This window comes from Periophthalmus magnuspinnatus, chromosome 22, assembly GCF_009829125.3.
Source record: "Periophthalmus magnuspinnatus isolate fPerMag1 chromosome 22, fPerMag1.2.pri, whole genome shotgun sequence".
NCBI lineage: Eukaryota > Metazoa > Chordata > Actinopteri > Gobiiformes > Gobiidae > Periophthalmus > Periophthalmus magnuspinnatus.
The window spans coordinates 13401091-13415776 of NC_047147.1; the positions used below are offsets into that span (position 1 = coordinate 13401091).

The following is a 14686-nucleotide window of genomic DNA, read 5'->3' on the forward strand; positions in this document are numbered from 1 at the left end:
TAATGCCTTTCACCTTGGAACGTCCAAAACATTTCACCTGGTGCAAATAAACATGTTTTCCCCATAAAGCAATCCAGCAAAATTGAGTTGACGTATATGCAAATTTGGAAAACTCTAGTAACAAGCAACTATTTTTATAACTACGACTGTAATGGTGCTACTGTAACTACCGGTACTAATGCTATGGGTCCAATTTTAAAGACTTGTTAAGGACGTGCATTTGTAAACCTCTTTGACATTTGGGACGGAAATGTTTTTGTGCCTGTTGAAGACAGGTGTGTGCTGTGCCATGGCGATATCAGGGGCTATTAATAGTGTTTGACATTCACCCACCACCGGAGAGCTCCTCTTTTAATATGCCCTGATGTTAAATCTTGATGTTATTATATGTACTCATGCCAAGAAATTGACAGACTCCCTTTTGGCCTGCCGCGAGTTCCAGTGAATATGACCACATTTTAGAAAGGTCACCAAATTGGTATTATAAAATGTTATCAAGAATTCAAAAGACTATGAAAAGAGTGGTAAATTTAATAAATCAGTAGACATTTGATGAAGGCAGGTTTGGAAGGAGAGAAATGGCCTCACTGTCTTTTGCCAAAAGGAAAGTCCCTGTAGCTTACTAATTTGATTTAGACTTTTTTTGGAACCATAGATAGACTTTCCAGACAACCTGCTGCTGCTCACAATGGTCATCTAGCCAAGAAAGAACCTCAGTCCTTAGAAATGCAATTTGAGGCAGTACAAGGACCACATAAAGGAGATACCTGATGTCGTGGTTGGTAATTCAAGCAGAAATAATATCCCTATTCCAGATATATATTTATGCATTATCCCGATGACACTATTCTAGTAATTCATCATAAATGTTCAAAAACATGCCTGTAAATGTCTTGGTGGAGAGATCCTTGTTTAAAATACCACTGCAAGTTGCTGTTCTTTTTATTTTTAATCAGCTCTTTTTGCTGCATTTTTATAGTTTTTTATTATACACTTATACTCGATATTGTAACTTTGCACATCTCCTATATCACACTATAATTAGAGCATTAGTATATAATTATGTACTTTTACTTTATGCTGTCCTTTAAAAAATCATTTGCAGTCATCTTTTGGCAGAAATATGACAAGTGTCGCTCATACTAAAGGCCCCCTATAGACTGTCCTCCACAGACACAACCCTCCATGTACCACCTGTGAGAAGTTGAACCACTGATCTTTTACTACTTGTGCTTTCTCTCTAGTTTTCCTTAATCTCACCTTACACCCTTTCCCAGACCAGTAGCTCGTAAGGGTCATTTCACTCCTCACTCTTCCTTGGTGATTTGCTCCACTGAAGAAGAAGGCCGTTGTGGGCCAGTGTGTCCCAGATGGGATATCTTACACAGCCACTGTGAGAGACCTCAGTATGTAGAGTTTTGCTCTGTTCAGTGATAGTGGAAGGAGTGAGTCACTAATGTAGGAGCGTGTATCCTGTGTGTAAAACAACTGGAGTAGACCTATCAGACTGTGTAAATGAGACACTGTGGCTGCAAAACCAGGATCCATCCAGATACTATCGCTTTATTACAGCCAGTAACAACACAGACCAAACTGACATTTCAACTTAAATCTATGTATGAATCTATAGTAAAATAATGAGTTCCAGGCAATAAGCTCGAAATTGCTAAAGTTACTAACAAAAAAGTTGATTTATATTCAAGCAGTCATTCTAAGAACCATTTAAATTATGCCTTAATTTTCAGTAATTCAATAATTTAAGATTACAATAAGCCAAGCAACAAAATGTATTCCCTCCCGTGACCCATGTCTGACTTGTAGAACCACTGTTTGAGAATCACTGAAAGCCTAGATATGTTTCACAGATCATTATAATAACAGCAATAAAAATGTGATCACTTTTGAAATTCAACGACAAAAATGCCTTAACTTTACTTTATGCCATGCCATGTATCTGTCACCATCCACTGCTTATTTAAGGAGTTGTTGGCCTTGGGAGCGGATTAGTTTCTCTTTCATCTTTTTATAGGAATATTTTCCCAGCATATCAATGAAGACGCAACATTTTTTAGAGTGCTGATCTTTTCCAAATCCTCTTGCTGTGTCCACCATGTGACAGGACTGAGAGTGAAACTGGGAGCGGTGAAGTCATTCATATAAAATGATTCCCCTGTGGCACTGCGATCTCTTCACACTAGTGTTACACTGCTCGAGAACCAGCCTGACACATGACTAATGTGCTGTTTGACTTGATGGCATTCGTACAAGAACTTATTACATTGTATTTTTTCTCACGCTTACCGGAACGCCTAGATAGATGTAACCACAGCACTTCCTCCCACGTTCAGTGATAAGATTTTTTTTTCTTCTAGTCAGCAATCATTAAAAAGATGACAACAAAGAGATAGCAAAAGTAAATTGCTTTATTAATTTTTGTTTGGATGTAGTATTTTATGGTAATTTAGCACATTTAGCAGGAGGTTTTGTACTAACTGCCATTTCACACTTTTCTGCTCTGATTTTTTTGTAGAATTCCACTATCTGTTAATCACATGTTAATTGCAACATAACCGTAACCAAAGATACACACAGTAACAGTAACACACTTATGTTGCGTAAAAGCTGTTGTATAATATAATTGAGAAAATGTAACTTACATATCTTACATCAATTGGTTTATTATTATAGCTATATATTGTTGAAAAAACTTTGACTGTTCCATAAATTTACTCTAAAAATGTAACTGACAGCTCAAGTCATTTTAAATAATTGCCAATTTTCTTGGCAATTTATAGAAATACATTTGTATCTTTAGGCTTGTTTCCTTACCCACATTATAGGCCAATTTCCCCGGTTTCCATCAGCCAGCCCTGTGGTCTGCTCGCGTGGACAAATCGACTCTACTGGAAACTTGTGGTGGCCCATTTTATAAAAAAAACAATAATGATATTTTACAGTATTCATTTTGGTATGTCTGTCTGAGCTAATAATAACAACACTGTAGAAAAAAGAGACAAACTTGGCGCTCCTGACGCTTGGGTAACGGCTGCTGCAGTTCAAGTCATAACCATGCTATTAGAGTCATGAATCATTTCTGGTTTTATGATTTCCCTTATGCGTGATTCATTTGTTTCATTGTGTATATGTAATGCGATTATGAAATTATAAGATGTCTTCTGCCCCCTCTTTGTTTTCGTCTTGGCACAGCATTTAATTGGCCTCTGACTCTGGCCCGGGAGCAAATGGGTCATTAGTCAGTGGGCATCGGTTGTGAACTGATGAGAATGATTTGTGGATCTAAGGGGGTGCTCCAGACACTCATGCTGCTCTGTGCTAATCATGCTATCATACACTGCCACAGGGATTTTTTTCTTAGCCAGAAAGTATTTTAACAAGCAGGAAGACCACGCTCATTCTTTCCGATCTTTTACCCGCATCTAGGCTGTATCGTCAGGGCTAATATGTGGGCTTCTGCAGGGAAATGCAATATTGTCTGGCCAGTACTGGGATGTCGGAGCCAGTGGGTAAATTCAATATGTTTGTGTATACAGCAGACTGTGGTAGAGAGCTTCCATTTTGTATTATTATGGGACAAAACACTTTCACAGATAGATGAAGCACACAGTTCAATTCTGCGTTTTCTATAGGTTTCTTTTGTCAAGCCACTTTCATCAAATATGCATGCAGTTGTATTGGTTTAGGAGGCTGTCAAGACTTTATTTTTATGTATTATATAAAACATCAAAGCTCTGTCGATATAGCAATTGTGTTTGTGTTTCAAGTTTTTAATTGTCAAGTATGTGCACTTTTATTTTTGAATCATGAGCCTCCCAGAGTGCTGTGAAATCACATATTGACATGGGCCTGCAATTTTCTAAACAACACATCAATCCATACTCCATTCTCCACCATTTCAATTACCTGTTAATTTATACTACTTATATAACTTAATCCACAGAGTTGCAAATTTTGTATTTTCTCTCCAAAGCCTCCACTCTCAGTCTGTGGAGGAACTATTTTTTCTCTTCTACCCAAACCCAGGAACAGTACATTTTTTGGAGCAGTCAGCTATTCTCCTGCAGAGTGATCCATCCACCCCAGTTTCCCCACATAAGGCCACCATCACCCCAGCTTCAGAACACTGTGAATAAATGCCGCCCTTGTACTCTCATAATGGAACGGCTTGACCTCCGTTGACCCCTGCTGCTCGGAGCATCTGTCTGTCGATTTCTCTGTCCCTTTCTTATGAGACATGTCCTGGCTGTCACATCTGCCCACATAGGACCTAATTCAATTTGTTGAGGAATTTACTTTACAAAATCTAAATTAATGGTGATCGTACCCTTTTTTGAAAGTCATACGAGATGTTGGCGTGACAGAAACAAACCCAACACGGCTGATTCTGTAATTGTGTTGATGTTACTTTGTGGGTGCTCCGTATGTCGAATACATAATGACTACTGGAATCCTCATTGACGTTCTTGAGCCTGCCTGTATGGATAGGATAATAATGAGTTTGGCAGGAGTCTTAATTGAATCCTGTTGGTTGGAAAGCGTTGCACATGTGGCACAGCTGCTAGCACTTAGCCTAACCCCGCCGCGCCCCTTGTGCCATGCAGTGCCCGCTTTTCTTGGCCGGCTCGCTCAGAGTTATCAACCACTATAAACCACATTCCTCCTTGAAAGCGCTTTGAACCGTGGGGACAAAAGAAGTTTGTTTTGCAAGAGATTTGTCGATGGCTTTTCACAGGCAGCAGAGTTAACTCACGTGGAAAATGCAACTGCGTGACCAGAGGAACTGGTTTAGGCATTTTTTGTGCTCCTGTTGTGGCATTTATTTACCTATCCCAGACAAACAATGCTACTGAAGGGTGCATTGTGGAGCTCCTGTTCTGGATTAGTGTGTCAATAATGTTTGCCAAGTTCTTCAACTGTAAAATAAAGTGTTTTCTAAAAACATTTGGCCTATTCAAATATTTATTAGTTCAATTTCAACAGTAATTTGGGTGAGTGTCTTGCAGGCGATGTTGAGTCATTTCCTATCTTATCTCTGGTTTAGTATTTTTCTCCTTCTTCAGCACTTTTCTCAAGTTTTCCAGAAAATATGCATTGGTTGAACCAGCTGTATTGAATAATTCTTTGTGAACAAAAAAGCCAATTATATCTTGTCTTGGGCAGTCTTTCTTGAAGTGTCAACCCTGTGATGTGGCCATTACATTGGATGGACCTTGCCATAATTGCTGGTTCAACATAAATAAATACATAAAATAACAAGAATAACTAATAACATGATTTGCAATTTAAATAAAAGTCAGACATGTTTAAATAAATTGCACAGCCCTGCCATATAGCACAACTACATCGACTCACACTAGCTCTCCCATTGGCTTTTGTATCAATTTCACAGACTTGATATTGACACCACATTCTCTCATACTAACCTATGACACACTTTCAGAACAGAAGTAGATCAAGGGTTGTTCTCTGCTCAGACTTCCACCAAAAATATGTAAATGCATACCTGGTGTAGGCGCACAACACACAACCGGTTCTACACACCTGTCTAAAATCCCTACTGGTCTGGCTTATTTTTAGCATTATTAATATCCTGTGATTGTTTTAAATCAGTTCTACATCAAAATAATTGCTTTCTTGCTTTGGACACTGCACAAACACATTCTATCCATTTATCATACCATATTCTGTCATGTGTACCTGCCTTGTGTCTTCTGCAGATATCTAATACCCACAGACACAGCACTGGTGGCCAGAGTGCATGTGTGTTCCTGGCTCCTCACCAGCTGTCTCACCCATCACTGGAGCTCGCAGGATGCTGAGCAGACAGTACTGCTCACATTTCCCTACTCCCTATCCGTGCTCGATCCGTGTGTTACCAGCAACTTGACCTGGCTTAGAGCTGCTGCTGCTGCTGCAACAAAATCAGGATCAAAAATCAGTTTGATAGCTGGAGAGATAATGTGGGTTAAATGGGTAAAGTGTGTGTTGGAAATAACGCCGTTTAAGTATAACGTAGTTAGTAATGGCGTTACTTTTACCAGTAATGAGTAAAGAGTTGAACTAATTACTCTTTCCTCTGCTGTAACACTGTCATAGTTACTGTCAGTGTCATCATCTCACTCAGCGGGAATGACACGTTCGAAGTTTACAGAACACTAAAAAGATGTCAGTGATACAATAGTGGTCACAGCCCTCTACTCGCGTTACTTATTGTAAATGTAGCTAATGTAATATCGGTTTGGCGGTTTTACAAGTGCACAAACCTGTCATGTGGCGTACACATTTGTGCCGTTTGTTGTGTTCTGATATCTGTGCCTTTGGTAAATGTGCAGTTTGGAAAGTGCTGCATAAAGGGGATAGCCATGCGCTGTACAGTTCTGAATCAGTGTTGGCGATTTTGAGCTCGGTGGAGGCTAATAGCTTATAACACTGACTCTGGATGCAATTGGTGATTTGCAGCACAAATAAGTCTGACTATAGCTTGTCTTTACTTTTTACTTACAGCTGAGGTGTATTTTTGAGTATTTTTTTGTAATTAAATAGACATAGTTACTCTATCTGGTAATTAGTTACCGGTACTTTCATCACACAGTTACTAATGCAATTGCTTTGGAGGGAAAGTAACGGGTAACTGTAACTAATTACTTTTTTAATGATCTTGCCCAACACTGAGTACAATAATGTTACTTTTAATATACACAATTTTAAAAACAATAACGATATTTCACTCAAAGACCTTGGTAGTAGTAACTGATAACTATAGTAGTGTTAAAAGGGGTTTGACATAAAAGATACTAGCTGCTGTAGTAGTAGCAGCGGTAGTAGTAGTAGTAGCATAGTTGTAGTACAGTACTGTTATTGCTGTTGTCATTTTCATTTTTAAAATGACAGTAGTTTATGAGAAAATATTAAACTGTTTTGCAGTAAACATTTATGTAATGGGTATTTTAGTTTTTGTTCCTTGTGCTTTTTTATTGTAATATTACTAATGCATTTTGAAATGTATCCTGCACCAAAGCAAATATATGTTTCCACTCCAGGTCTATACGTGCAGTACATGATGGATGGTTTCTCCTAGTCCACACTGCAGTCTTGTGCTTACATGGATCTAATGGAGGTCCAGGCCTGATGCAGCTGACAACTCCTCCTTTATACTCCGGTAGTGCCAGCGTGCTCTGCCCCTCCACACACATCTCACCATGCTGCAAATGTTGAAGCATATCGGTCCAATCATCACATTCATTTTCATTTTGAACAGAAGAGAAATTGCATACCAGCTCATGCAATGCATTTGTAATATGATTCTGAAGGGCTGTGGGCCAGTCCTCAGCAGTGATAGTTTATTAAATCCGACATTCTTCACAAGGAATAATCCGTGTATTGCTTTTAGTTTGGCTTCTTAAGGTCTTTTGTTTAGGTGTGTTGAGGCAATGCCTACTTGTGAAGTTTCCAAATCAAGCTGAAAATGGTTTTAGGAGTTAAAAAAAACAAGAATTTATTGTGGAGTTTTCCAACATCTTTCTAAAATGAATTATTGAAATCATTAATAAAATGAATTTAATGAATAATGTAAAAAAATCTTACAAAGTAAGTAACCATAGTCCATATTGTCCTTGATGTCCTCTTTAACAATACGTCTAATCTAACATCTATAACAGCCATGTTTAACACCTGCTATTTGAGAAAAAAACACAAGCTTTGTCTGGGGGCAAGTGCCTCAGGTAATAGCTGTTAATGGTTCACTGAACATCAATTCTATTGTTGTCCTAAACTTGGCTCAGACGACCCAACCATCCAGACAAGCTTGGACTTGTAGCTGACCACTACACCTGGATCATCTCAGCTCTGGCTGTCACTGAGTCATGGCCTCTGCAGACAGTGCAGTATCGACTTTGCAAAAATGCTGAGCTAAGGTTATAATATACAATATACAGACAATCTTTTTAAATTCACTCTTTGTTTACCCTGACCGCAGTGTGGTCCCGGGGCTTTAATAGGCCTTCAAAAGATATAGAGATGCCAGCTGGAGTTTACTATGAGCATATGGCTGCTTTGGCATGGGGAAATGGCATTTGAATTAGCATATCCATTAGCTGCAACCTGTCCACAGTCTGCCAGCACAATTCAAAATGAAACTTTTCAACATTGTTTCAGGTCCAGAACTGGCTGTGGGCCATGAGTGGGCTCTTCACTGTGGGAGAGGGCCACAGGGGCCAAACTCCAGCTGGCGTCAGGGCTCCTCAAGAATGTCTGCAGGGATTAGGGCCTGGCAGTGACGAATAGCAATAGGAGTGTCATACACGTATTTCCTATTAGTGTAAACCATCACACAGTTTGGTGAAATGAGTATCATAGACCACAGAATATTGCTCATGGTGGACTTAGCATTAGCAATTAAATATCAATAATCTGTCAATAAATTTGAGGATTTGGGCATTTATTTCAATAAATTCCATATAATATTAGAACTGGTTTGGAAAATTAAAAATGTACAAGCACAACTACATTAAATTAGCAAAACATCAATTTGCTGGGGCTAATTTGTTCTTAAACGATTTACAATTCAATTTATGTTCATATAGAGCACCATATCCTCTGCAAACCATACTAAATATTCTATAGGTCTTCCAACATTCACTATTGACCTTATTCCACCCTGCCAACTTTTGCATAAATGCTAGTAAATGGAGCTTTCTTTGTGGTGGCACTTCCGGTTAAGCGGGAATCCCATTAATGAGTTTAACTGCTAAAATCTTTCACGTGCACCAACATGTCAACAATGCACCAATTCTCAGGAAGCTTTAAAATGGCTTTGTAGTCCATATAGAACTTATTTACAGTGCCATACAAAATAATACAACTGAAATGACGATGGTGGCGCCCACGGCAACTTTCAGACTAAGGTGAATAGCCTGGTCATCTATCAGTCTTTCTCAGTTATTAAATAGTTTATGTTAAAGCTTGAGGAAGTTTTGACTTTAGGTTTTTACGTTTCTTTTATCAGGCCACATTAGCAGGTGCATGTGTGTCCTGTTTGTTTGTGTGTCCAGGGACAAAGACAGGCCACTCTTGTTTGCTCTGGTACCCTAAATAAAGCCGTATTCAGCCGCCGCATGTCGCCTTTATTCACACTTCTTCTCATCTGGGCTCTTTTCTGTACACTTTGTCCTTTTCTAAACTGCCTCTGGATTGATTTGTGTTGCACCTTCAATAGATTTTTCCTCCCTGATGTATCCAGCAATTGAAGCCACACGTGCGTCTCTTCTATTCCATTACAGTGCATGCGTGTGTCAGCTCCCCAAATCCCCCTCAACCTCATTGTTTTGTGGGTGTGAGCCACGATGACCTCTACCAGCTGCTTCTATGCGGCTGATTCTGTGCTGATGGTCAATGATGGCTGATGGATCACCTCCGGGAGACTGGAGTGTGTCCGCCTCACCTGAGTGCTGCAGCGGGCATTGAGCCTGGACCGTAATGAGCAAGTGGGCCTATTAATCACTGCAGCGTTTGCACCTCGTCTTTAATGACATATGATCTCACAGAATGAAAAAGACATAAGACACTTTTCAAATAAGTGTAATGTACTGCATGCAATGAATTATGGAAGAAAAAGTTTGTGAAATTGTTGAGAAAAGTGTTGGAACTACGAATGCTAAATCTGCAGTCATAGTTCTTTTATTGATTTTGCCTCTCTTCCTGCCCCCCAACATCTCACACAATTGTCTCCTGTTTGTCCCTCAAAGCGCTCTTGTCTGTGTTATCTCTATGGAGATAATGAGAGCGTTCTCTCACCAGGGGAAGCTGTATGTTTTACAGCTCGTCTTGGTCAGGTCTGGGTGTGCGCTCACCCTGCAGCCTTTCTTATCTGACCTGTCCTTCTCACATGCCTCATGCAACGTGTGTCAGGCGTTTACTGATGATCATGTGCGAACAGGCTCTTCTGTGTGTCTGCATGTAAAAAACGATCAGATATAAAGGTCATATAATGGGCATTTTATTTTTTATATTTAGCACGTATTAAAGTATTTGTTTAAACTAATACTGATACAGATACTACAAATGTTGATATTTAAATGTATTATTATTATTTATTTAAATTCCACAGCACTTTTTTTTTTTGTTTTTTTTTTTGCTTCAACTCAATTTACTCTTTGTGCACCCATGCTTGAAAACTTTTTACTGTTAATTGTGCAATTGCTTAACTGTAACTTGTAGCAAAGTGGATCCAAAAATGAGCTCACTGTTTATGAACAGTTTTACATAGTTGTGAGTAAAACTGGAGCTTGTCATCATTATATATTTGTATAATACATTCCGTTAGTGGTCATTTTTCAGTATTGACTCAACTACTGCAGCACGGATGTTATGTTGCCCCTTCTTCACAAAACCCACTCAGAGGAGTCGGGTTGAGAGTTCACATGCTCACATCTAACATGTCCTTCAAAGGTTTTGCTTTAGCCTCTCAAACAGCTCTGTTCATTAAGCTTCTTAATTAGCAGAAGTTCATGGAGCACATAACTGCACCTGCATGCTCCCAGCTGTTTGCCTCATCTATTCCCAGGCATGTATCCGCCAGTTGTTTTTCCCCTCTGACCCTCTCCTCCCTGTGTCTTTCCCATGCAAATCTACAGCCACAGAGCAACAGGAAGACCCCCAGTACCCCTTGGGGATAATCTGGGACAGTTCCAAAGAATGGTCGTGCTGTGCTTCAAACAAAAGCCATACTTCCTCTTACTGTAGGGTGCCTCACACATTCTAGTAAACCTCAACTGTCCTATTTTGTCATCTACGTCACTAGATCCTATTTGTCAAAAAACAGCAAGGGCACAAAAGCTGAAAATAGAAATTTCACTGCAGGTAACAGAAGAAGGGACAGACAACATCTGCGGAGTGGGAAAACCTCAGAATGTCAAAACGTTTTTAGACATCTGATTCTTCAGGGAGAAGCGAGACGATAAGCGCCAAAGAAAAGGACTGACCCTTGACCTTAGTTAAAACATCCCAGCTTAAGTAAATTCCACCAGACTGCGACCCCCATTTCTTCCGTTACCCAATAAAGAATTTCCCCAGATACGTTTAACTGTGAGGAATGGGCAATTAGGAGTAATTAGTGTTGTTTTGACCAGCAGACATTTTTATTCCCCCATGGCTGATGAGAGCAGTGCAGTTCTCAGCGTGGAGCAGCATCACACCATTAGTGATCCTTTTTCACATGACAAAATCAAACAGAACTTTTGCGCATTCTCTTCTTCTCATTTGTCAGTTTTGTTTTGTCACATTTATTATCAAGAAAGATAGCTTTTGTAATTAATTGTGCTATAAATCTTTTGCTGGAGAAAGTTGTTATCCTTCCTTGTTATCCATCTGAAAACTTTGCTGAGACAAATTAAGAGTTCTGAAGCATGCACAACAACTTGACAACATTTTAATTAAACCAAGACCAAGATAAAATCGCAAAGACTGTGCAATGAATCTTAATGTTTACTTTTTATATTGGCCTTTTTGAGGCTGAAATAAAACTACAACTGGTGAAAACATTTATTCATTCAATTGAGACTGTTTTTTTGTTAGTTTTTTATTACTACAAACAACTGCATCAGAGAAATTAATTAAAAAAATAAAAATAAAATTATGATACAATTTTTTGACAACATATGCTATTTTATTTAAAATGAATCAGCTAGCTTTAGTTACCCCCTTAAAGCCCTTAAAGGGTTTTTTTCTACCATATTATAAGGTTGTTCCCTCATCAGAAACATGCCTGAAGAGGTTTTAGATGTCATCCATGCATGATTGAGTAATCTAGCAATCTCCTGGGCACTATTCAACCCTCCTTAAAAAAATGATACAAACTGCACACAGCAACTTCACAAACCTGATACTTTGTACAGTAGTTTCACTACTTATAAAACATGTTAATAGGTTGTTTTTGTGATTACTGTATAGTATTTTTAAAACAATAAAAGGTAACATGGTGATCTAAATATGTTATGTGTTAGCAGTTAATACATCATAGAAGTAAAATACCCCCTCTCCTTAAAGTAGTATACAATTTTTAAATGTTCAAGAATCATGATCAAATCTTAATCAAAATTAAGGGTCTAAAAAGTATTACCCACCCCTACATTGTCCTGTATGTTAGTTCGTCCTGGTATGCCTGTTAACCTGTTGAGCGTGCATGTGTGTGACAGATGCCGGCTTTGTCCGGGTGCCTTTGTTGCTATGTGTTAGGGAAAGGCCATCAGGTCATCGGAGAGCTCTGTATCAACACTGTGTTAAAGACTGAGCCCGAGGCATATCTGCAGATAACCCCTCACTTCACTGCACCACCACTTCAGCACATTCTTTGAGATGGCTGTGGTTTCAAATGGACTTTATTTATGGGTGTGGCGCTGTAATTCTTTCTAATTTGTAATACGTCACATATGATTGACAATACTAGTTCCAGCCACTAGAGGTCAGTAAAAGGATAAATGCTTTTTGTGTTTATCTTTTCTATGTAGTATTTCCGTATACGGCTCACTATGTAAACAGTAGTCTTGTGTCTCTTATATCTTCAAATATTTTTCAGATATTTTATTTATTTACCATACCGTCATATTTCTTCTGTATGTGATTCCAGTCCAAGACAAATCTCTTCATTATACTGTTGGATTTTCTTGGTGCGTGAGATCCAATTTGGTCCTTAATTGATCCTAATTAAGGGTCAGATCATTTGGCGACTGGCATTAGCTGCAGCACCTGCTCTGCGTATGAATATGCAGCACTGCAGACTCCTTAGCTCCCTATAGCTTTCTTTCTTGGTGCCTCTCTGGCCTTTCTTCCTACTTGCTGTTGAGTAACCTTTTAGCTACCGCCATCCAGGGCCTAACAAAGGGCTTTGAGAGCAGCCCAGACTTGTCCGCGGGGACCATTGTGCTGTTAACAATGTTGTTGAGCCCTAATATTGTGTCTTCGGTGCTGACGCGTCCAATGTCAAGCAGGAGGTTGATGGAGGAGTATTCCACAGCTGCTCATCGGGCCATGACATTGAGGAAGCGCTTTCAGAAACACATTTGTGGAGATGGGGGTAGAGGATTTAGTAGGTGTCATGTTTTCTATTTTGCACCAGTGATGTGACAAGTTCCATCAGACAAATGGCATAAAAAAAGTTAAAGCAGAGAGGTCCAAGAAGCACAGACATGCTTCTTCAGCTGTCCACATACTGGTTGTCTACATAGCTAGTATAATAATGCATGAAGAAAAAGGTATTATACTATGTCGATACTCTGTAATAAAGGAATTTCTGAAAGTTTGTTGGAATGTTGTTAGACAAAAACAAAACAGTACACCCGGATAAACTACTAAAACAGGTATTCAACTCACTTGAGAAAAAAAATCACAAAAATTTGACCTTTCCAGAATAGGGTTAGTCTAGTGTTAGTATAAGACCACATAGTAATATTAAAGAAACTATTATTTTGCGTTAAAAATACTAAAAAAGAGTGTTGTTTTTGTTGTTATTGTGGTATTGAAATTGTCTTCAAATATTGAGCTTTTTCCTTAGTATCAAAAACACTAAAGAAACTTGCTTATGGAAACTCCAAAATTTAGTTTTCAATAGTATAAAATTTTTTGAGAAAGAAAATAGAAAATATGCTGGGATTTGCTCTTTAAACAAATAAGCGACAGTAGCTTTGATGAGGTTTGTGATTTTATTAGTTAAATCATGCCAAATCTATTTAAGCGCAGCTACATAAACATAACAAATTATAATGAGTTCCTGTATTTAGTAACATTCCTCGTCTCCAGTGCAGCGTGGAGTTGTGCTGTGGCTTTGTGAATGGGCCCAGTTTGAGTTGGCGACCACAGTTATGCGACGTGTAGACAAATGAATACATGCATGTGTTTAAGAGACGACAGCGGTCTTCTGCCTCTGGAATAAGGCTTAGTCACCCAAAACACTTCTGCTACTGAAAACACTTACTTTCCAGACTTAAGAACACTCAAACAGTTTACCCTTGTTGCTAACTTAATTTCTCTTCTATAATTTCCACCTTTTTTTTCCCCTCATTCTTTGGCATACACTTAGTCATCGCTCCACCCATTCCGTCTAACATACATGCCCGTTGTGCTGCTACCTCCCTGGCCTCCTCTTGGGGTCATTCTGGTATTTAGGGTCAGACAAGGGCTCTAGTCATTCCCTCCCTAGCCACCTCCCTTAGAGCCAGCTTTGCACTTTCTCAAACTCCTTGCAGCTTCCACGGAAAACTTACGCCTGCATCCTTGGAAAAGCCAGCAGTCGGAAAAACAACTCCAAACACACTCCAAGCATCTCCACTGTCTTCTGTTGGGAACGTTTTCCTCCCTGTTGCCGTGGGTTACCCTCGGAGGGTTCTGATTCGTCAATCTATTCACAAAGCCGGGAGGGAGTTTCCACGTGTCTTCCAAAAGTGTCTGGGGTGTGTGCATGAGTCAGTTCAGAGTGCGCGTGTTGCTTTAAGACTTCACACAGGCAAAACCTACACCGGGCGAGTCTACTTTTTGACATCTGTAGTTCTACAAAGAGCTGAGAGATTAAAGCCCGGGCTCCAGAGGTAAGGGATGTTATAGACAATAGCTTTGTTTGTGTTGTTTACTGGCTTAGCTGGAAACTTGAATATAAAGGATTCATTGTGGAGGCTATTGA

At 39.3% G+C, this 14686-nt stretch overlaps 1 protein-coding gene across 3 annotated transcripts in view; it reads left to right on the forward strand.

Moving 5' to 3' along the window:
• Positions 1-14686, forward strand: part of LOC117390240 (rho guanine nucleotide exchange factor TIAM2) — a 68871-nt gene that overhangs the window by 5591 nt on the left and 48594 nt on the right. For 2 of the 3 annotated variants that reach the window (XM_055231355.1, XM_055231357.1), the window contains exon 1: positions 14471-14594. The exons of the other annotated variant lie outside the window; for it this stretch is intronic. The gene's annotated coding sequence lies outside the window, so the exon portion shown is untranslated. Of the gene's footprint in view, positions 1-14470; positions 14595-14686 lie in introns of those variants that run through there. 3 annotated transcript variants of the gene reach the window in all.